General features: G+C 57.3%; 1 long non-coding RNA gene across 2 annotated transcripts; it reads right to left on the reverse strand.

The window, feature by feature from the left end:
• Positions 1-707: 707 nt before the first annotated feature.
• LOC106985405 (uncharacterized) lies at positions 708-19,529 on the reverse strand. Of its 2 annotated transcripts, XR_003426521.2 has the most exons (4): positions 19,293-19,529; positions 8,688-8,926; positions 6,750-6,872; positions 708-4,153 (listed from the first exon to the last, which is right to left on the reverse strand). It is a non-coding gene; the product is annotated as an uncharacterized LOC106985405 (long non-coding RNA). The 2 variants fall into 2 exon arrangements; XR_003426520.2 differs by lacking the exon at positions 8,688-8,926 and having other exon boundaries at positions 19,293-19,525.
• Between the last annotated feature and the right edge of the window lie 861 nt (positions 19,530-20,390).

A 20,390-nucleotide genomic window follows, 5' to 3' on the forward strand; every position in this document is an offset into this window, starting at 1 on the left:
TCCTCAAGAGAGGATGCCCTGACTGATGAGAGGTGTGTGTCATGGGCTCAGAGACAGAAAGCAGAGGCGGGGTTGTCCGGATGACGGCCACCGCCGAATGCCCCAACATCTCACTTCCAGCTGGACAAACGGGGGCGCCCGGAGGGGTCAGGACTCGCCCCGAATCATGAAGCAGGTAGTGGCCCGGGCAGGCCTGGGGTCCAGGAACTTCCTCAGCACAAGCAGCTGCCAGCATGGAGACTGGAAACACTCCCAGCCTTCCTGGTGGCCCCGAGCACAGCGGCCACTTACGGCTTCCGGGCTGACAACTGCAGAACAACTTCTCCCTTCCCGAGCTACAGTGCTTCATCTCAGACTCCCAACTGACCAGAGATGCAGCACTGCACCTCAGGCTGGGGGACAGGGCGCCGCTGCTGGGTGCCGGGGGCGCGTGGTGGCCACTCCACCCTAGGCGGGAGAGGGGGCGTGAGGGGGCCCGCGGCTTCCCCCGCCAGACGCTGCCATAAGTGCCCCCACTGAGCCTCCCGCCCCTGTCCCGTCCGAGCCCTCTGCGAGGGCCATCCACCCTCGCCCTCCCTTTTCTTTAAAAAAATTTTTTTTAACATTTATTTACTTTTGAGAGACAGAGCACGAGTGGGGGAGGGGCAGAGAGAGAGAGAGAGAGAGAGAGAGAGAGAGACAGCATCCGAAGCGGGCTCCAGGCCCCCAGCCGTCGGCATGGAGCCCGACGCGGGGCTCGAACTCACGGACCGCGAGATCATGCCTTGAGCCGAAGTCGGACCCTCAACAGACTGAGCCACCCAGGTGCCCCTCTTTTTCTTTTGTTTTTTTTTAAACCAGCTTTGTCGAGATGTAATCCACACGCCCCCCCCCCCCCAATTTAAACGTACGACGAAATGGTTTTTAATATGTTCACAAAGTTGTGCCACCACCACTGTCGCAATTAATTTTAGACCACGTCCTCACCCCCAAGAGAAACCCCTTCTCCGTTAGCCCCTCGCATCTCCCACCAGCCCTGCTCTGGGCAGGCCGCTTCTGTCTTTGCAGAGCAGCCTGAACTCACCCGATACGGTGGCCCCATCCCCACCTTTACCCGCTGCTCATTCCAGCCAGACAGCACCTTCAGGGTACTTGTGTGGACTTCCTGCTCCGGCTCCTCCCGACTCCCCAGCCATCCTTCTCAGACATCCTTCTGGAACGCTCCTATCGCCTCCACGCTTACGAGCCTGAAAGCGCTCACCCTCCTTCCGGCTAAATTCCCAAACCCTCACCGAAGATCACGAGGACCTCTTCCTCTTCTCCGGTGCCCACCACCTCTGGACTCTTAGGGGGTGCTCCCCCTCACGCCCCCTGCTGGCTCCTCTCCCAGTGCTCCGTGCCTACTCAAAAGGCTGCTTTTTCTGGGAAGCCCTCCTCCACCGCCTCAAACATCAGGACGCCCTGGTCAACGTCCTCACACATGCTGTGTCCACTTTCTAATCCTGTGTCACACGTGGTGTGCAATTCTCTTTCCCGACCTCCCCCACTTGTGGGCTGTGTGGCCCACCTGTGAGGGAAGGGACCCGGCTGGCTGGGCTCACCACTGAAGGTAGGTTCCCCCGTGTAGACGCTCATTAAGCATTGGTTGAATGGCTGAATTGTTTTCCTCAATCTGTTTCGTTCTGGGGTCAGGCTGCAAATGGCACCTGGGCCTGACTGGGCTAGTATCCAGTTCCCTGAGGAGAGCGCCCACATTTGTGGGTTTAGGGGTGTCCTTGGGCCTTGCTGCGGTTTTTGTACGTGATACTGGGCCCCAGGGAATGCCATTTGGTGGATGAATGAATGGCCACGGAGATAAATTGTTTTTCTGTTGAGAGCGGGCTTGGGTGGGAACCTCTGAGTGAGCAGGCAGAGCTCCCTCGGTCTCTCCTGCCCCGCCAAGTTCTCGGGGAACCCCCAGAGGACCTTCCTGCGTTGCTGGATGTCTACTGTGGTGGCCTTGATATGTGGCGACATGTGGTGCATGACGTATACTTTCAGAGATATCTGAAGGCTTAAGAGGGGAGGCAGTGGGTATCCTCTCCTTAGGAGAGAGCAAAAAACCACACACTTCCTTACAAAAAAGAAAAAAAAAAGTATCTCCTGTGCCTCTATCAGAAATCTGAAATTTGGCCCGAATCAAAAGAGTCTCTCTCTCTGGTCTGCCACTTGGAGCGGCTCAGTCCCCACGGCCTCCTGAGAGGGACAGCCCCATCCTGAGGTATTCCCAGCCAAAGAAATGCCTTTCTTTAATATGGAATTCTCCTGTAGGAACTCTTTCCAAACTGCATTTAGCTGGGGAATGATTCCGACAACCCACCTTCGGGGTCCTGGGCAGCCCACAGCCTGTCCACGCCACTCTCCCACCAGCCCTGCGAGAGAACGTGCCGGGCCTGACAGCTTGAAGCTTTCAGTAAGAAGCTGGGGGCCGGGGGCTGTCCCGACAAAGTGAACTTTCCAGGGCCCCGGGAACCAAGCTGATAAAGCCAGCCTCCCGCGTCCCTTGCTGCACAACTCTTTCTGAAGCCTTCAGCTGCCCACCTTTGGCGTCCCTGCGTCTTCCCCTCGGGTCTCAGGCCTCAGGCCCAGGCCCTTGCAAGCCACGTACCAGGGGGACGGTAATCACACCGCCTGGGGCTCGCTCTGCTTTTTCTTACCTTCGTCTCCTCGTCACGAGCAGTGTTAGAGTTTCTCATGAACGGTAGCGATTTGTACGTACCTATTGCCAGTGACTCGTGTTAAATGTAAAACTATTGTGACGGTTTGCAGATGTGGCAAAAATACGAAAGGGGGCGTCTGCATGACTGCAGCTCGGGGAACTGCGCCCCGTGACGCTGGACCTTCAGGACAGCTGGTGAGGCCGGCAGGGGTATGTTGTGACCTCCACGCGGGGGACCGGGACGGGGAGGAGATGGTTCTGTGGGCACAGCCTGGCTCGAACCAGGGGAGGCGCGGGCTGTTTCCGCACATCCCATTAGGCTCCGAATATTGTGGCCGAGAGAACCCCCCTCCTGGGTATGGAAAGAGGAAGTAGATGGGAGGCAGGGCCATGTTCCCGTGGGAGAAAGTGATGCAGGGACAGGGCTCCATGAGCAGCCTTTAGGGGAAGCTGTTTGCTTCTCCTCTGGCTATAGGCTGCGTACTTCTGTTCCTTGTAGCTAGGAAAATCACAGTGACACCGACTGTAATAAGAGCAGTCATTTGTTGGCTGTTTTAATTGTGCTAATCCCCTCGTATCCCCAAGGCTCTGTGAGAAGGGAATTTTCCAAGGCCATGGAGTTAGGAGCTGAGCTGGGTTCCTAACTCAGAATAGCCAACCCCGGCTCCCTCGTCTTAACCTCTGTGCCGAATGTCTCCTCCCCTGGCCAATTTACCAATCCTTTGGGTTTGAGACAGGGTCTCACCATTTCACCTCACCATCCAGCAAGCCTAGGGTGACTTCTGTGTGCCAAGGGGAGGTGGGACTGATGTCCTTGCCCTGGAGGAGTGCAGTCAGGCTGAAATGGAAGAAGAATGGCCCTGGCAAGGTGAATAGGGCACAGATCCAAGTGGCACCAGGGAGAGCCTAAGAAAGGACTGCCAAGGTCTTAGAGGACAAAGAGGTTCCCGCCCCAGGGGGGGAGCTGGGAGGACTTCCTGGAGGAGGAGGTGGTAGGCTGGGAGGAGGGGCAGAGATGCAGGAAGCATGTCCTCTTGCCCAAGAACTCTTCCCTTGAGTCTCTCTTACTTGTCCAGCAGGCAGACAGTGCTGGCCCTGACCCCTGGTCTCCTTCAGATGAGAAGGAGGTCGACAGCCCTCCTATTCCACTTACCCCACCAGAGGCTCCTTCTTACTCTTGGTCCCCAGTCAGGAGACAGCGGGCCATTTGGGAGACCTGAGTTCTACCGGTGTGGTCACTTCTCCCACATGCTTCCCCTCTCTGTGGCTCCCTTTCCCCTGTGTCCAAGGAGACACTTGAGCAGGTGGCCTTAGACTCATAGCGGGCAGATTCTTACCTGGTGCCGGCTGTTGGCAGTCTGCGGCGTTGCTCCCAGAAACGGGCCAACTTCCCCTCACTGCTCCCTACTGTCTTCAGGAAATGTCGCCAAGCCCAGCCCGGGGGAGCCTCTGTCTTCTTGGGAAGCTCCGGGGAGGCTGGGAAGGAGAAAATAAACAGTGGCTGTCTGGGTTTTCTCGCCAGGCCCAAGTGAGGAGGCCTCCCCAGCTCCTTCCCTTATATGGGCAGGCTGCTCTGGGCCAGAGCCGTCACTGTCACTGCACTCCCCCACCCTCCACCACCACTGAGGGCTGGGGGCCACTGCTGGGCACCTGGGCCTCTGGTGCTGCCGAGGCTGCGGCAGGGCTGAAGGTACGGGGTGGGTCCCAGGATATGTCTCCATAGTTGCCTCTATTGTTTAGCCGCCTGTCATGGCCTCTAGGCTACTTGGGGTGGAGCCCGTGGGGAGGATTTTTTTTTTTAATGTTTATTCATTTTTGAGAGAGAGCGTGAGCAGGGGAGGGGCAGAGAGAGAGGGAGACACAGAATCTGAAGCAGGCTCCAGGCTCTGAGCTGTCAGCACAGGGCCTGAGGCAGGGCTCGAACTCACGAACTGTGACATCGTGACCTGAGCCAAAGTCAGAAGCTTAACCTAACGGACTGAGCCAGCCAGCCCCCTCCCCACCCCCCCACCCCCACCGTGGGGAGGATTTATACTGGGATGAGGGGTGGAGGAAGAGAGTTTCTACCTGGTCCCGACTTAATCCCCAACTTGCACTGTGACCTTGGCCAGGCCTTTTCCCTCTCCCACCTCTGTGTCTCCCTGTGTCAAATGAGGGTATGAAAAGTACTAACTAATCCTCACGGTGAGTCCCACGAAGGGGAGCTTCTGTACCTCCATTTGGCAGAAGGGAAAACAGGCTTGGCGAGGCCAGATGGACTACAGCTCTCCAGCTAGAAAGGCAGGGTTTGAACTTGGGGCTGTCGGCCTTCAGGGTCTGTGTTTGGAATGGGCTGCTTGCTAAGGCTGCTCTCGCTGTAATATTCAGCCGCTCACCTGTGCCATATGGAAAAGGCATCTATCTACTGGTGCCGCTCCCTCAGAAGACCGGGGAGCCCCCAGTGCCCAGCGGCCAAGCCCAAAGGAGCCTGACCTGTTTAGCAATGGGCGCACCAAGGCATTCATCCCGGTGTTCCCAGCACCCCATTCGGGGCTGGAGCAGACTCAGGGCTCACGAAAGGGGAGCTGTGGAATCCCTGAATAGCAGACATCAGTAGTCACATCTGTGCTATGGGCACAATCTCTCAACTCCCAGGCCCACTCTCATGATGGAACAAAACGATGCATGAGAACACACTGAGATGTCACCTTTATAATCGGCATTGTCTCTGTTCATAAGCTCCTTTTTCTCTCTCTCTTGTGTCTTGTCCCCAGGCCATCTTTTCCCAGGCTGACCAGTTCTCGCCTGCCCAGCTATGGGACTGACGAGGATGGGTCTGCTGGGAGCCGGGACTCTGGGCCCTGGCGGCAGTGATCACGGGAGAGGCTTTGGGAAGGGAGGTGGGAGGGGAGGAGGGGACGGGCTGCTGGGAACAGCTCAGAGACGAGCCTTGCACAAGCACCGACATCCTGTGTGCTCTTGGGCCAGCCCATCCGTCAACCCGGCATCCTCTCAGACCCCTGGCCCTCTTCCTGGGGGCCCAGGGGCAGGTCTCCAGGACGGAGGACAGACTGTCAGCGTGGCCGAGGGACAGCAGCTGGCCGCCCCGCAGGTCTGCTCAGTGTCGGAGCTGGATAGTGCGGGGGGGGAGGGGAGGAGGGGGAGAGGTGTCTGCAGCCCTCCTAATCCAATTTGTTCAGGCCAGGGCTCTGACGCTCATTGGCTAGCGAGTGAGGGCCCGGGGGTGTGTGCTGTGCGGGGGCCCACGTTTGCTCGCACAAACGAGCGTGGGGCGTGTGCAGAGGTGAACAGGTGTGCTGCGTTATATAAGCCAGGCCTGGGCCTCGTCACCTGTCCTGGAGTGTCAGCTCCCTGCCAGAGCCCTGCCTCCCCCTCTCCCGCCATCAGGTCTTTGTCCACTTTTTCCAACCCTCCTGAGACCCGGTGCCAGAACCCCGCTCTGAGAGTGAGCGCCTCGGCTTCTCTCTGCCTCCGTGTCTCTACCTGCCTTAGGGAGCTGGTACCTCACCCCTGCCTGCTCCACCCACGGGGAATGAAAGCTGGCGAGTGTTGAAGAATGTGGTAGAAGGGACGAAAGCTATGACGGGTTTCTTGGGCTTCGCCGTGTGCCCAGCAGTGGGCACACGCCTGACCTCACAGACCCTTTCGAGGCCCTGTGAGCTGGTTATCACCAGGCTCACCACGCCCAGGTCTGTCTGCTTCTAGAGCCCGACCCTGTGTACTCCTTCCCAGGGAATTCTGCTGTCCTCCCCCAAGGCTGTCGTTCGCCGTAGCGCAGAGGCTTTCGTTGCTAGCTTGTAGGGAGTGTAGGGTGGGGTGGATTTCTAGCTCCGGCTTGGTTTTCCCCTCTCTGACTTCACTTCTTTTCTCCTACAGCCCACATGTAGCAGCTTTGATGGCCCACACCCCCTCCGTCAGCAGGGCCTTCCTTCAACTCTTCCCAGTGCAAGGCCTGGTTTCCTGGTCATTCTGAGGGTCGGGATGGGGAGGTATCCTGGGGCGGGCGCAGGGCTGTTGCGGGAGCCCCCAGTGGCAGGGCTGGGGCTGTGGAAGGCGTGGGGGAGGCACTCACAGCTCTGTTTTCAGGGCCTCTGCCGCCTGCCCTCCTCTCTGGTCCTCAGGAGGCCCTCTCTGGGGTGCTTGCTCGTCCAATGTCAGCGTTGCAAGAGTGGCTCCCACCGGCCAGTGCCCTTGCCTGAAAGAAACAAAGATACAGCCTTTCAGAAGGATGCTGGGGAGCCCTGTGGCCAGAGCCCTGCCGTCCGTGGGTCCTGACTGGGCTTTTGGGCTCTGAGGGACTGAATATGGGCCTGGCCTCCTGCTGGGTCCCCAGAAGTCTGAGGCTGAGGCTGTTAGGATCTTCCACGCTCCAAAGAGCCTGCTCCTCAGTCCCTAGGCAGCCACTGTCCCCACTTTACCTGCCCGGCTTTCCAAGGGAGTGTTCTGAGCAGCTCTAAGCTCCAAGAGCAGCAGGGGCCACGGTCCCTTCCCAGCACACTAAGGCCCCAATGCGAAACAATGGGTCTGGAAGAAAGTTTCCCAGAGGCCCCTCTGACCAATGGCTCCACCTCCGGCCTCAGACGTCAGAAAGGAGCCATTTAGGGGTAGGTCCAAACTTTGGGTTACCACAGTGGCCAAGGCCGAGGGGACAGCCCTTGGGCCACCCGTGACCCCTTCGAGCTGCACAAGGCTTTCACCCTACAAAGTGCTTCCTTCCATAACTGAAGGTACCACCTCCGCCAGGGGTAGGAGTAACTTCCCCGCTTAACCGAGGTTCTCAGTGGCTCTGCAATGTGCCCAGCGTCATCCACTGGCAAGAATCAGAAGGAAGCTTGAACCCAGGGCGGCTCATGCTCCATCCAGCCTGAGCAGCGGCCTGCTGGATGACCCCGAAAAAAAGCTCACATCGTTACGGTCATTGCAAAAGCCGCTGTGCCCTCTGCTGGCTTTGCTCACTTCCAAGAAACACGAGGGCCTGGGAATGGGCCACATCTGGGAGCCAGATGGCACCACAGTGGGAGAGGGCTGAGCTCGAAGCTCCTCGCAAGCACAGGAAACCGTGCCCACAGCCAGGTCACCCTGGAGGGGCTTCCTTGCCCTCAGCTCCCCTTCCTTGCTCCCTCACGCATGTACACGTATTGCAGCCTGTGCCCTCTTTGGACTCCAGGGTCCTGGGATTTCCACCATACATTTGCAAAGAACAGAGAACGCAGGCCCTGCGGCCAGGCAGGTCTGCACCGAACCTCCCCCTAGCTCTTTCTAGCTGTGTGACCAAGAGCTGGTGGCTTCACCTCTCTGAACTTGGTCCCCGACCTCAGGCTTGTTTGTGAAGGTCAGCTGAGGTCCGTGTCAAGTGCAGGCGCAGTTGCTGGCATGTAGGGAGCCCACGTACATGGCTGCATTTCCATTATGAGCCCGGGGCTGGACCCACAGTGAGGCATAGGCTTGGGAGGGAGGGAAGCAGGAAGGATGGGGGCAAAGGTCCAGAGAGGCATCCACAGAAGATGTGGATGCTGGGGTGGGAGCCACCACGTGGGGCCCCTTTCCATGTCCCCTCTGTGATGCGGCTTCTCCGGGCCTCTGTTTCCCAGGGCGCCCTCCCACCCCCTTGACACCCCAGCTGAGTTCACTAGCCTCACACGCTCCCTACTTCCTCCCCAGGGAAGGCTGCTGCTGGGGACTTTTGAGCAAGCCCTGGGAATGCAGTTTGAGGCTGAACTGAGAGTGATGGAGGAAGAGAGGGAGAGGAAGGGGGTTCCACCTGCCTGGCCCCTAATACCAAGCCTGGTGCTCAGGCCCCGGGAGGCTGGGGGCTAGAGGATCCCCGTGCTTCTCATTCACCGTGACCTTCCAGTGAGAACAAAGGCAGGGACACACAGTGACAGTTACAGTAGCCACCACCCACTTACGCCGGGACCTGCTGTGATCCTAATAAGAGCTTTCGATGCGCCCCACGCTCGCTAAGTGCTTTGCACTGGCTTTCTCACAATCACGTAGAGGAGTTGCGTACCGTTTTCACTCCCATTTTCCAGACGGAGAAACTGAGGCTCGCAGAGGTCATAGCGCTCCCTCAAGGTCACACGGCCGGTGAGCGTCAGGCTCAGGATGGGCTTCGGCCAGCCCAACACGCGTTTTCACGGCTGCCCCCTGAGACCCGACTATCCCCGGCGCCATTTTTATAGAGCGACAGCCTGGGTGAGTGTCTCACGGCGTTTTGTCAGGCCTGTGTTCACTGAGGTGGAAACGGGGCTGTGGGCAAAGAAGCATTTGCAGAGTAAACGGAGGTGTGCGGACCCCGGCAAAGGTGCACATCTCCAGAAGCAGGGAGGCTTTCCATTTTCATTATGCCTCTTGTACTTCTCCCTAGCGTGCTGTCTGTTTAAAACCAACCAACCGCAGTAAAGGGATTAATTCTCCCTTCTGCCCTGTCCACTTTGCAAAGAAGTGGGGCCTCCAGGGTCCCGGTTTGCTGGCTCTGAGCGACGCTCTCTGGATACTACAAATGCTGGTTTCTTCTGGAGCGTGCTGGATGGGAAGAGCGGCCGGTTAGAATCCAGGTCACCTGTGGACACGCGGTGTGATTGCGGAAAGAGCCTTCCCCTCTCTGGGCCTCACTGTGATGTGGTGGGGAGGGGACCGGACTCCATGGTATCCCACTGGGGGGATGGCTTGACCCCAGCCCATCCCCTTGGTGTTAGTGTCAGTGTGATGGAAGGTGGACGGTCTGCATGGATCTCCACGGAGCGAGAGAGAAGGGGCACCGAAGGTTGAGGCTGGAACTCCCCCGCTGGCTCTCACTTCCCCCGCTAGCCCACCCTATGCTCAGCCCAGAGCAGGCCACAGGGACCTGGGCCAGGTGGGTTTTCTGCAGCAGGACTCAAAGTCTCAGAACGTTAGTGCTGGAGGCAACCTCGTCTCGCGCCCATTGCTCGGATGAGGAAAACCGAGGTACGGAGAGGAGAAGCAACATGCTCAATGTGATGCAGTCAGAGGCCCAGCTGGGACTGGCTCTTTCTACTCACGGAGGGATCCTAATCTGTTAGATCTTAACAAAGAGGCCCTGGGAGGGAGGCGGGAGAGAGGGGGCCTTTAAGTTCCTTTGGCTTTGAAGATGGAATAATCATGACTTCCTTTTCCAAATATCTTTTGGCCCTTCCTAGAACCAGATGGCGGATGTTTGGAATTTATGTTGTAAATAGTGTTTAAGAAGGGGATGGGGGTGAAGATGTGTTACTTTCTCCATCTTCCAAAAGCCGGATCTGAAGGAGGGGATGGGGGGGGGAGGGGAGCTGTGTATGAGATGGGGGAGAAGAGAGAGGAGACGGGGAGGAAGAAGGAGGAGTCATTGACCGAAGGGCAAGAGGGAGAGAGGCAGGGCGAGGAAGAAAGTGAGTGAAGAGGGGGTGAGGGGTGAGAAGAGGGGCAGAGGGAGAGAAGGCGGGCGAGGGAGATGGGGAAGGGGCTCCCCGGGCTGCAGGCTCCGACAAGCTCCATCTCAAGTCCAGGAGCAAACCCTTGAGTTTTCTAAAAATAGCTCAGCCTTTCCCCCAGCGGGGCTGGCAGCAGGGACGGGGAGAGAGGCACGCTTGCCCTTTTATGGTAAGAAAAATTCAGATCCCCAGAGGGGGAGCTGGGCCAGGAGCCTGTAGTTCTGGATGAGGCCCAGCCCTGGGGTCCAGGGTGGGACAGTCTGGGTGAGGTCTGTGACTTGGTGGGATGTCCTGGCCGGTTGGGGGGAGTGGGAGAGGGTAGCTCCATCGTCTGTGAAGAGAGGGCTGGGGTGGCCACACTGGAAAGCCCTGGGGTCCTGGTGGAGCCCCAATGATGGAGTGCAAGACCTTAGAGAAACATCTGGTCCACCCCATCTCCCTGTTTTTAGAAGAAACTGCATCCCAGAGAGGGAAAGAGACTGTGTGGACGTTTGGGGTGTCAAGGCAAATAGATCCCAGGCTCACGTGTGGATGGCTAACATGGCCATTACTCTAAAGGGCAGCGTGGTTAGTGGAGAGAGCACTGGTCTGGGCATCGGGGGACCCAAGGGCCCACTTCCCATTTGCACATGGTTTGCTGTGTAACCTTGAGCAATATGCTGGACCTCTCTGGTCTCTGATTCCCCCACTGGGGGGATCTTCAGGGCCGTCGCAGCTTCTTGCCTCTCTGGGAATTCCGAGGCTGGACAGCAGAGCTTGGGCATAGAGGATGCTGCTCCCAGTAGAGGGGAATCTGCAGGTTGCTGTTTTCATCCTGGCTGACTTCCTGTGCTCAGGCAAAAGCTTCGATGGATCGAGACAGGGAGAGAGGAGGGGAGACTGAGGCAGATCATGGGTGGAATCTCTGACTGTTTAAGCTGGTTGAGTCCAGCCCCGCTCTGAACACACTGAGGCCAGAAAAGACCTCATGCTCATGGTCATGCTCAAGGTCATATGGAGGGTTGAGGCAGAGCCAAGAATAGAACCAAGGGCTTCCCCTCCCAGCCTTGGGCTCTTTCCTCTGCAGGAGGCCTCACGTCTGCAGCAGCTGACAACATGAGGGACTATCTCTGGGCAGGAAAAGAGCGTTCCTGAGCAGAGCAGTTAGAACTCAAGATACACCGTCATCTTTTGACTACTTCTTGGGGGTGGTTATGTCCTGGGGGGGGGGGCACCTGCCTCTCTTCTGTCCCCTTCCCTTGGCTTTGAGGACCATATCGTAGCTTCCATCTCTGGATACAGGCAGGGAAGAGGCAAAGAAGGATGCACCGGGCTAGGCGGCCACCCTGGCAGTGCGATCTTGGGCAAGTCCCTCCCCCACCCCACCCCGCTGTTGGCCTCAAGGTTCCACATCTATAACACGCTCTTGTTAGGTCCCTTTTCGCTGTAACAGGATAATGACACTATGAGTTTAAAATTCAACACCAGGAACGATGACTAAGCATCTGCTGGGATCGCCAGGGTGAGTGAGAGGGATTCAGTACTACTCTGTAGCTTTATAATCCATTGAGGTGGGGACCCAGTGCCCAAGGTTCCTGGGAACCCCAATCCTGAACCCGGGCTGATTCTCTGACCCCAGCCTGAACCCAGAACTCACGGAGCTCTGGTGTCACTGCCGAGGCCTGGCTGTCCCGGTGGCTCTGCTCTGGCCTCTCTCTACTCTTTCCCACACGGCTGCCCTATGTGGTTCCCCTTCCTATCTGCCCACGGCCCATCTCTGCACACCCAGCCTTTCTGTGACTCAGCCCAAAGAGGCTTGCTTTCCTCTTACAGCCTCCTGTGACACCCCCACCCACTGCTAAGGGAAAAGAGGGACAGGAAAGAAATAGGGACAAAAATAAAGCGTCTTGTTCTAAATTGGAAGCTTCCCTGTGACCCTCCTGGAATTTCCATGTAGACTCTTGGGGGCGTGTGAACAGAGCTCCCAGGGACCCGGGCCCCCTCTGCCTCATTCTTGCTGGGGTGGAAGGCCATCGGCTGAATGCTCCCTGGAGACCCAGTCTTACAAGCAGGCTCCAGGTCTCCCTGGTCAGGCCTGGTGGGTTCCCTGGGAAGGACGAAAAGCAGCAGTGGGGTGAAAGGAAGTGGAGGGGAGGAGGGTCCCCAGAGGGCCTTTGTGAAGTCAGGGCAGAACTGATGTCATGCCTAGCTGGGAATCTGACATCCAGGCAGCAGGGGAGTTCAGTCCCAAGGCAGCCAGGGCTGTGATGTGGAGTTCCAGGCTGGTGGTGGGAAAGGCCACGAGGCTCAAACTCTTCTAACTTGATTTCTCTCCACAGTGTCCGTGCTAAGCTTGCATACCTCTGGGGACGGGGAGCTCAATCACCTCATCTCTCTTTGGACAGACTCTTGGAGAGTCCTTCCTAATATTCCTACTGACACCTGCCCCTCTGGGACTGCATGTCCTGTCCTTTAAGGTTACAAAGAACAAGTGTCTGTTCCCTAGAAAGCTCTTCGGAGGTTTAAACATGGCGACTACAGCTCTCGGGCTCCCTACCCTTCCTAATCCCACCCCAGGTCTCCTATCCCATTATTTGATATCTCAGAGTCACTAATGCCGAATTCCCAGGGCTCTCCCCTGCGCTGGGGCTCTTGGCCTGACGATGTTGGGGAAAGGATACAAGCAGGCTAAATAAAGAAAGGGACTCCCTCCCGAGACAGATACCAAGAAGGACATCTACCACTTAATGGCATTTTGGTTGCAGGCTATTAAGGCCACTTCGCCATCCAACCTTCCCCACTTCGCCAGCCTCAGATCTCACCCAGCTTTAGACCTACCCTCCGTTCCGGTCAAATGCGCTTGTTTGCTATTCTGAAAATGCCCTCCTAGTCCCGCCTCCATACCTTCGCACACAGAACTCTCGACCTGGAAAGCCTTCCCTTCTCTTCGCTGTCTATCCAGAGCATGCCATGCTGCTCTGACCACCCCTACTCCAGGTTCTCCCTCCCTGACAGTCCAGGCAGCCACCATCACCCATGGGATGACCCACGCGATCTCCCTTCCAGCCCAAATCATGGAGCATCACAGCCTAAAGGGCCCGGAGGGACAGCGGAACTTGACCCAGTGTGTTAGCTGCAGAGCTGGGGTCCGAGTCCTAGCCTGATTCTTTCCCTTTATCGCCATCTTGCCCCAGCTTATCTCAGCCGACACCCCTGGACTCAATGGGGTTGTCAGGTCACATGCCTGAGGTCTGGCAGGCTCCGGGGAGACAGGCCAGTGGCCTCTGAGCCTGGCAGACCAGCCAGGGGTGGTGCCCTGGCTGTTACAGATGCCATCCTGAGGCGGCAGCCTCCCTCTGGACACTTCAGCCCCATCCTTGTTTGCCGAATGAAGAAGAGGAGGAGGAAGAGGAGGAGGAGGAGGAGAGGAGGGGGGAGGAGAAGGAGGAAGAGAAGGAGGAGGAGAGGGAGGAGGAGGAGGAGGAGGAAGATGGTATGGGGTGGAAGCTAGTGGCAGCTGAGCAGTGTCCCTGTTAAGGTCACTGGGGCTAGTGTGTCTCCCAGTTCGGGGCTTCTCCTTCTCCCTGGAAGCATGGCTTGGGGCAGAGGAGGGCCATTCAGGAAGGGACCTGGGCTTGCGGCCCATACGGGTGCTCAGGGAAGGCTGAGGTGAGGCTGCTTCTTCCAGCCTTGGTCTGGCTCACTGCCCCCTCCTCAAATCTCTGCTGGGTGGTGCTGGGTGAGGGGCACCCAGGACTGATGGGCCCCCCCAAGGGTACTCAGTCCACACTACGGGGTGCTCATTGGCCAGAAGGATGGTCTGGCCAAGGTTTGCATTTTTGCCCTTGAGCAAGTGTGTGGATGGAGAGGGGGGGAGGATGGGGGTGGGGTAGGGGGAGCTCCATCTATCCCCTCACCATAACAATACTTAATCTAGAAGGAGGCACCAGGCTTCAAACGGTCCCCTTTCCAAATGCGTAGTCGGTCCCATCGGGCAGGCCAACTCTCGCTCACTGACTCAGTGGGGCGGCGCTGGAGCTACGGGCACGGGGTCCTGGAGCCAGCCAGACCTGGGTCTGAGCTCCAGCTTGGCCTCTTACGAGCTGTGTGACTTCAGGCAAATGACTACCTCTCTCTGAGCCTCTGGGACCCCAGAGAGGGGCCAAGGGCCCGGCGCCTGGGAAGACTCGGCATGCGGCTGTTGGTGTTTTTGCAAGAACAAGGGCAGTTTATCGCCCCGAGGGAAGGAAGAGTTGGAGCCCACTACGGCGCCTCCTTCCCTCCCAAAGAAGCTGCCTTGAGTACAACGGTTCCAGTTACCCGCGCTCAATGGCGGTCCGTGCAGAAGCAGGTGACCCGCCTTCCGAAGTCGCCTCAGAAGGTCAGCCTAAGGCTGTGTCACAGCGCCTGTGTCATCAGGTAGGCACTTTCCCCTCTCACATCATCACAAAGAGAGTGAGTGCAGTACGATAAGATATTTTGAGAGAAACGCCACACTCACAGAAGTTTTATTACAATACATTGTGATAATTGGTCTGTGTTATTAGTTATTGTTAACGTCTTACTGTGGCTAACTTCTAAGGTAAACTTTGTGACTGGTAGGTGTGCATAGGAGAAACACAATATGTACAGGGCTCAGCGCCCCCTGCGGTTTCAGGCATGCCCTGGGGGTCCTGGAGCAGACCCTGTGTGGGCGAGCCGGAGAGCTGCCAGCACATTTTAGCAGTTATTTGTTACTGGCCACTTGCTCTGCGACCGGTCACTGATCTGAGGGCCTCATGCGTTTGAACCCGTTTAATCCAGGCGACTCAGTAACCTGAGGAGACAGGAATTCTTATCACGCCCCCCTGTCACACAGATGCTATGAGAAAGATCTGGAATTCAAACCCAGGCAGCCTGACTGCCATTCGGCACCTTTAACCACCAGCCTCTTGCATCTTTCTTTTTTTTAATGTTTATTTTGAGAGAGAGAGAGAGAGAGACAGAGTATGAGCGGGGGAGGGGCAGAGAGAGAGAGGGAGACACAGAATCCAAAACAGGCTCCAGGCTCTGAGCTGTCAGCACAGAGCCCGACGCGGGGCTCGAACTCATGAACTGTGAGATCACGACCTGAGCCGAAGTTGGAGGCTTAACTGACCGTGCCACCCAGGCTCCCCCCACCAGCCTCTTGTATTTTAAACCTGTTCTGGCAGCCATCTGACCCCCCCCCCCCCGCCCAATCCCAGTCCCCTCTTCACCTGGGCAAAGAGTATCACCCCACCTCTGAAAGCCCCTTCGCTCAGGAGTTGGCCTCGGTTTGGTTTCCTCATCTGGACAAAAGGGGCCCGGATGAGTTGGTCTCCACGGGCCATGGGAATAGGTGATTCATGCTGTGCGCTAAGGCGGGTTTTGAATTGGAGAAAAGGTTTCTGGTGGAGAAGCATGGCTGCCAATAAGTCGCTTTTGCAAGCGGGGAGGGGGCGGCCTCTGTGGCCCTCGTATGTGTGGTGAAGTCCCGCGGGGCCTGTCTAGACAGGCCGTCCAGAGATGGCAGCCCCTGTGGGCTCTTTCCCCCAAATTCCTGCAGATGATCGGGCAGGCGGCCTCTGGTTGGAGCGTAGCCGCCTCACACTGCTGGGCCGGGGGAAGGCCGCGTGAGCAGTGCTCTTCCTGCCCCAGGGCCTCCAGGGTGCTCTGCGGCTTGGCGCATGGAAGGCGGCCTTCTAGACACCCATGTGGACAGCGAGCGGCGAGCAGCAGTTTTGTTTCTTCTTTCATCCTTTTTTTTTTTTTAAGTAAACTCTAGGGGGCGCCTGGTGGCTCAGTCTGTCAAACCTCCCCTCTTGATTTCAGCTCAGGTCATGATCCCGTGATTGTGAGATCGAGCCCTGTGTTGGGCTTCGCGCTGCCCCTCCCCTGCTCACACTCTCCCTGTTTCTCAAAAAAAAAAAAAAAAAAAAAAAAAAGAAAAGAAAAGAAAAGAAAAGAAAAAGAAATCCGACCATTTTAAGTGTTGTGAAGGCGGGGGATGCTTGTGTGCAACTTGATTCAGCCACTTTGGAGGATGAGCCAATGCTCTCCTGTAAAGTTGACCAGGCATGTATGCCAGACCCCAGCAATCTCTCTCTCAAGGTATAAATTCCAGAGAAACTCCGGCTCACAGGCACCAGGAGACGTGGACAAACGTAGTCATAATAGCAACCATCAGAAAAAGCCTTCATCACAGTTTTTTGCACGACCCCACGGCCCTGTGCCCTGGGGACTATTCACTTGGAAGACAGTGGTTGAGGCAGGACCCAGGCATAGCCCAGCGGTGAGGACCTCGGAGACCATCTCCCTAGCTCCTCAGGGCCCGCATGGGGAATCAGATACAGCCCCGAGGGGTCGCGGTGACACTGGGCCTGGAACTTTCTATTCCCCAGAGCTATGTGTGTCAGCTCTTTCCCACAACTGGCCACTCTGGGAAAGGGCTGATTTTGCCCAGAGAGCTGCAGTGTGGCTCTTAGCGAGTCGGGACAAAGTCCTTTCTATCCTGGGGCAGCTGTGGGGCTGAGGAAAAAACAGTGGCTTTGAAACTAACTAGAACACTTGGCTTCAAGTTCTGGCGAGATCACCGTCTTAGCCAATCTCCTCTCTGAAATGGGATCCCTCCTCCCTGCTTCGAGGTGTTGTGGTGGGCAAGCCAAGAGCGTGTATTTTGGAGCTGCGGACTAGGTTCAAATCCCCTCTGCCACTTTCCTAGTTGTGTGACCTTGGGTGAGCTCCAGTGGTTTCCTACTCTATAAATTAGGGATAACGAAATGATGCTGATTCCTGCCTCTGGGTAATCCTGGGAGGATTAAATGATACTACAAGTGATTCAGCCTGGTACCTGGCCTCCCAGGAAATCCTCCATGTATATTCACGAGGTCACCCCCACATTGGAGGGTCAGCAGGAAGTTCTGGGGTGGAGTGGCCGAGGGGCAGGGCAGGGGGTGGGAGACCCCGGGGGAGAGAGCAGCTGGGGCAGCTGGCACAATACATGTCCAGCCTTAACAATTCGCGAGCTAGGTGACCTTAGGCAAGTCACTTAGCCTCCATGACTCAGTTTCTTCATCTGTCCAATGGGGATCATAATCGCGCCTACCTCACAGGGTTGTTGTGATGATTTAGTGAATTGTTTCATGTAAAGACCTTAGGTAATGGCTGGACCATGGCAATCGCAATATAATTCTCGTATCTGCACCACCACCATGGAGTCCGGGATTGGGGAGGCCGGCTGCTTCTGTTCTAGCCCTGTCATCGGCTCTCTGCATGACCTAGAGCAGTGCTCTCTTATTGGATCCAGTTCCCTCAGCTATGTTTGTGAGGGTCCCGACTGCTTGGCCTCACAGCATTCTTAAAACTCTACAGGGGCGCCTGGGTGGCTCAGTCGGTAAGCATCCGACTTCAGCTCAGGTCATGATCTCGCGGTCCGTGAGTTCAAGCCCCGTGTCGGGCTCTGTGCTGACAGCTCAGAGCCTGGAGCCTGTTTCGAATTCTGTGTCTCCCTCTCTCTATGACCCATGCTCTCTCTCTGTCTCAAAAGTAAATAAATGTTTAAAAAAAAATTTAAAAACCCACAAAACTCTACATGTGTGGGAGCTCCCTCCAGGAGCTTGAAATGCAGATTCCTGGGGCCCCACCGACGGCTTAACCTCTGGCCTTTGAACTCATACCTGCTGTACCTTCTCTCTTCAGCAACTCTGAGCGCTCCCTGTCTGAGTTTCATTCCCACTTTTCTCTAAACAGAGCTAAGGTCATCTTGCCCCTCGAGAGGAGTAGGGTCCGGTGGTAACATGACACCAGCCCCATTTACCCTGCTCTTGGGTGCTTGTGTCCCTCTCTCTTCATGACAACCAAGTGACATCAGAACCATACTCATTTTATAGAGGAGGAAGCTGAGGCTTGGGGATAGCAAGTGACTCGCCCAAGGTCACATGTCTGGGAAGTAAAAGAGCCAGGATTGGACCCAGGCAGTTGGATTCCAGAGTCTCCTTTGGGACCATTATGGCCTCAGGTCTTATGTGACCAGAGTGGGGCAAGTGAAGGTGGTGGGCGGCCTGGCGTTGGAGGGTTGTGTCCACTCTGGGCCCCAGATGTGGTCAGAGCATATTCAGAAGAGCGATACTGCCTGCACACCTTCCGGTGCCGATCCCAGGCCTCTGCCCCTGCACAGCCCTGCCTCGCGTGTCTGCTGCCTTCCTCTGAGGCCCCCACCACACCGCGTCACCCCTCCTGAAACCCTCTGCTGTGTGTTCGGTCCCCATGGCACCCCGAGGCCCTGCACCCCCTGGTCCAGAGATCAGCCCCTTCCCCACCAGAGGCTGCAACAGGGCCAGGCTCATCCTGAGGCCTCGGGGCTGTGGGCTGGCCCTCCCCTGGCCAAACCTACAGTCGGAGACCCTTCGGCTCCTTTCCGCCACTTGAGGCTCAACCTCTGAACGCTCCCATGGGCTTCAGGCATCTGCGTGGACTCTCAGCTCAGGGACTCGGGTGGGGGGCGGGGGACTTCCGGCACTGGCTGCCCTTTAGGCTGCAGTAGGGTTCCAGAAGCCACATCCTGCACGGAGACCTTGTTGTCCCACGGTTTCGTGGTACGCATGGGAAACTGCAGCCCAGAGAGGGTAGAGTGCCCACCCAGGGCCACAGGGCCAGGCAGTGAGAGGCAGAGCTGGGGCTGGAGCCCACGTCCCCAGCCCCCAGCCGGCACCCTGGCCTTCCCCGCCCCTCTGCCGGTCTGCTGGAGCCTGCACTGACATAGCTTCCCCTCGGCTTTGCTTCTTGAAACCATTATTTGAAAACAGCTTTCCTTGCCAGGAGCCCCAGGCTTTTGGAGCTGTGAAATCAAACCTCCCAGAGCAAGGAAGAAGCAGTGTCTCCAGAGAAGCCGGGGAGATGGGCCCAGGGCCGGCAGGACATGAACGCCTACTGCTCCCTCCCCTCCCACCCCCCACTTAACACAGCCACAGAGCCCTCTGGGCCAACTGGACCACAGACCCCGTCCATCCGGTCAGGCCAGGGTGGGCACTTAGAGGTCATCCAGTCCAGCCCCTGGACGGATGGGGAAACTGAGGCTCGGAAAGGTGGAAGCGCAGAGCAGGTTAGCGAGAGAGCAAGGACCAGACCCCTGGCTACAGTATGCCCCTGCGGCGGATGCCACAGATGCCCCCCGATTCGCAGACGCCATGTCTGCCACTGGTTCTTACCTCTCCTGGGGTCTGGTCCAGGTGTGGCTCCTTGTGGCCCGGACACGGGGGGCAGCCCATTTAGGGGACGGTTGGGGGCGTCACTGCTTCTCAATTAACTTGACCGGGCCTCTGGCACCCCTTACCGCCACGGGGCATTTTTAAACAGCTGGCACTGGGCCCCCCTCCCCTTAGCCCCTTGCCCGCTGCTCCTTGGCCACAGAGGGGCCCTCTGCCTTTTACCTTATATGAGCTGAAGAGGCGAGCCTGGTGTTGGGGTGAGGCGGGTGCTGAGTCCTCCCGGGGCCCCCCATTGGCCCGGGCGCCTGCCACGTGACCGCCTCGCCTTGACCTGCCCCCGGTGCCGAATGTTGCTTTTACCCCCTAAGGAAGGAGTGGTTGACAATTTTCATATTTCTTCTAAATTTGGAGATTTCAGACAATGCTGGGAGGCTTGGCTCCAGCTGCCAGAGCCCATGTGGAAGTCATTAAGCCAGAGAAGGGGGGGGGGGCGCGGGAGAGAGGGAGGCAGGGAGAGGAGGAGGAGGAGGAGGAAGGGGGACGGAGTTCTGAGACTTGCCAGTTGTCAGCCTGGGAACACGAGCAAACTCCCTGGGAGCTTGCTGTGTGTGAGAATTTCCTTCCTCTTTCCCCACTCCAGTGCCCCAGGACTGGAGAGGGAGTTCTGAGATGTTTCTGGGAACCCCCGGTGGGGAAGACACCAGTCCCGGTTCCTGAGGTCCAGGGTCTGGTAGCAATGGCAGGGGACAGGGGACCAGGAGGAAGTAAATTCCTTCTCCAGAAAGCCGGGGCCCTGATAGGCCAACCCCATGGTTGTGCAAAGGAGGTCCCGGGCCCCAGAGGGGAAGGGCCTGCCCTGTCACACAGGAGGCGGTGATGGTGTAGAGCTTGAATCCAGGGTTTCCCTGCTGGGATGCTCTCTCCCCACTGTCCTAGTGGTCACAAATGCCCTTCTCTCACCAGTATGCTCCTTCTTTCTCATTAGGCTTCCTATAGAGTCCTTAACATTTTTCATGCCTCAGGGCCTTTGCACTTATAGCTCTCTGCCAGAAGGGCCCTCTCCCTAGAATTTCCCACAGCTGGCTCCTTCCCCAGCAG

This window comes from Acinonyx jubatus, chromosome A1 (genome assembly GCF_027475565.1).
Source record: "Acinonyx jubatus isolate Ajub_Pintada_27869175 chromosome A1, VMU_Ajub_asm_v1.0, whole genome shotgun sequence".
NCBI lineage: Eukaryota > Metazoa > Chordata > Mammalia > Carnivora > Felidae > Acinonyx > Acinonyx jubatus.